This window comes from Triticum dicoccoides, chromosome 1B (genome assembly GCF_002162155.2).
Source record: "Triticum dicoccoides isolate Atlit2015 ecotype Zavitan chromosome 1B, WEW_v2.0, whole genome shotgun sequence".
In the NCBI taxonomy this organism is placed as follows: domain Eukaryota; kingdom Viridiplantae; phylum Streptophyta; class Magnoliopsida; order Poales; family Poaceae; genus Triticum; species Triticum dicoccoides.
In genome coordinates, this window is record NC_041381.1 from 610257417 (window position 1) to 610260508 (window position 3092).

A 3092-nucleotide genomic window follows, 5' to 3' on the forward strand; every position below is an offset into this window, starting at 1 on the left:
TTGGGCCATATGGGCCATAAGAGGGGAGCACACCAGCCCAAAAGGGGTGGCACCCCCCCCCCGCCATGGAAGGAGGCCGAGTGGGGGAAGGGAAAGAGGGGGTTTGGCCCCCCTTTCGTTCTCTCTTTTCTCTTCCCTTTTCCCCCTCCGGCAAATATGGAAGGGGGGAGGCCGAATTGGGGAGGACCCCAAGTAGGATTCCTTCTACTTGGGGTGCACCCTTGCTGCTTCCCTCCCCCTCACATCTATATATACGTGGGGAGGGGCGCCTATAACACACAACATCAACTGTTAGCCATGTGCGCCGCCCCCCTCCAAAGTTTAAACCCCCGGTCATATTGTCGCGGTGCTTTGGCGAAGCCCTGCGCAGATCACTTCACCATCACTGTCGCGACGCCATCGTACTAACGAAACTCATCTACTTCCTCGACACCTTGCTGGATCAAGAGGGCGAGGAACGTCATCGAGATGAACGTGTGTAGAACTCGGAGGTGTCGTACGTTCGGTACTTGATCGGTCGGAGCTAGAAGAAGTTCGACTACATCAACCGCGTTGTCAAACGCTTCCGCTTTCGGTCTATGAGGGTATGTAGATACACTCTCCCCTCTCGTTGCTATGCATCTCCTAGATAGATCTTGCGTGAGCATAGGATTTTTTTTGAAATTGCATGCTATGTTCCCCAACAGTGGCATCCGAGCCAGGTCTACGTGTAGATGATATGCACGAGTAGAACACAAAGAGTTGTGGGCGGTGATCGTCATACTGCTTACCACCAATGTCTTATTTTGATTCAGCGGTATTGTTGGATGAAGCGGCCCAGACCAACCTTACATGACCACATTCATGAGACCGGTTCCACCGACAGACATGCAACTAGTTTTGCATAAAGGTGGCTGGCGGGTGTCTGTTTCTCCTACTTTAGTTGAATCGAATTTGAATGCGGCCGGTCTTGTTGAAGGTTAAAACAACAAACTTGATAAATCACCGTTGTGGTTTTTGTGCCGTAGGTAAGAACGGTTCTTGCTAGAAGCCCGTAGCAGCCACATAAAACTTGCAACAACAAAGTAGAGGACGTCTAACTTGTTATTGCAGGGCATATTGTGATGTGATATGGTCAAGACATGATATGATATATGTTATTGTATGAGATGATCATGTTTTGTAAAAGTTATCGGCAACCGGCATGAACCTTATGGTTGTCTCTTTATTGTATGAAATGCAAACACCATGTAATTGCTTTACTTTATCACTATGCGGTAGCGATAGTTGTAGAAGTAATAGTTGGCGAGATGACCACAATGCAACGATGGAGATCAAGGTGTCGAGTCGGTGACAATGGAGATCATGACGATGCTTTGGAGATGGAGATCAAATGCACAAGATGACGATGGCCATATCATGTCACATATTTTGTTTGCACGTGATGTTTATCTTTATGCATCTTATTTTGCTTAGTACAGCGGTAGCATTATAAGATGATCTCTTAACTAAATTTCAAGGCATAAGTGTTCTCCCTGAGTATGCACTGTTGTGACAGTTCGTCGTGCCGAGACACCACGTGATGATCGGGTGTGATAGGCTCTACGTTCACACAATGGGTGCAAGACAGTTTTGCACATGTGGAATATCGGGTTAAACTTGACGAGCCTAGCATGTACAGACATGGCCTCGGAACACTGGAGACCGAAAGGTCGAATGTGAATCATATAGTAGATATGATGAACATAGAGATGCTCACCATTGATGACTACTCCATCTCACGTGATGATCACACATGGTTTAGTTGATTTGGATCACGTATCATTTAGATGACTTGAGGGATGTCTATCTAAGTGGGAGTTCTTAAGTAATTTGATTAATTGAACTTAATTTAGCATGAACTTAGTCCTGATAGTATTTGCATATCTATGTTGTAGATCAATGGCCCGTGCTACCATTCCCTTGAATTTTAATGCATTCCTAGAGAAAGCTAAGTTGAAAGATGCATGATGGTAGCAACTACACGGACTGGGTCCCTAACTTGAGGATTTATCCTCATTGCTGCACAAAAGAATTATGTCCTTGATGCACCACTAGGTGAAAGGCCTGCTGCAGGAGCAGATGCTGATGTTATGAATTTCTAGCAAGCTCGATCTGATGACTACTCGATAGTTCAGTGTGCCATGCTTTACGGCTTAGAATCGGGACTTCAAAGACGTTTTGAATGTCATGAACCATATGAGATGTTCCAGGAATTGAAATTAATATTTCAAGAAAATGCCCGAGTTGAGAGATATGATGTCTCCAACAAGTTCTATATCTGCAAGACAGAGGAGAACAATTCTGTCAGTGAACACATACTCAGAATGTCTGGATATCATAATCACTTGACTCAGTTGGGAGTTAGTCTTCTAGATGATAGTGTTATTGGCAGAGTTCTTCAATCACTGCCACCAAGCTACAAAGGCTTCGTGATGAACTATAATATGCAAGGGATGGAGAAGACTATTCCTGAGCTCTTCGCAATGCTCAAAGCTGCGGAGGTAGAAATCAAGAAGGGGCATCAAGTGTTGATGGTTAACAAGACCACTAGTTTCAAGAAAAAAGGCAAGGGAAAGAAGGGGAACTTCAAGAAGAATGGCAAACAAGTCGCCACTCCCAGGAAGAAGCCCAAAGCTGGACCTAAGCCTGAAACTGAGTGCTTCTACTGCAAAGGGACTGGTCACTGGAAGCGGAACTGCCCCAAGTATTTGGCGGATAAGAAGGATGGCCAAATGAACAAATGTATATTTCATATACATGTTATTGATGTGTACCTTACTAATGCTCGTAGTAGCACCTGGGTATTTGATACTGGTTTGGTTGCTCATATTTGTAACTCGAAATAGGAGCTACGGATTAAACGAAGATTGGCTAAGGACGAGGTGATGATGAGTGTCGAGAATGGTTCCAAGGTCGATGTGATCGCCGTCGGCACGCTACCTCTACATCTACCTTTGGGATTAGTTTTAGACCTGAATAATTATTATTTGGTGCCAGCATTGAGCATGAACATTATATCTGGATCTTGTTTAGTGCGAGATGGTTATTCATTTAAATCAGAGAATAATGGT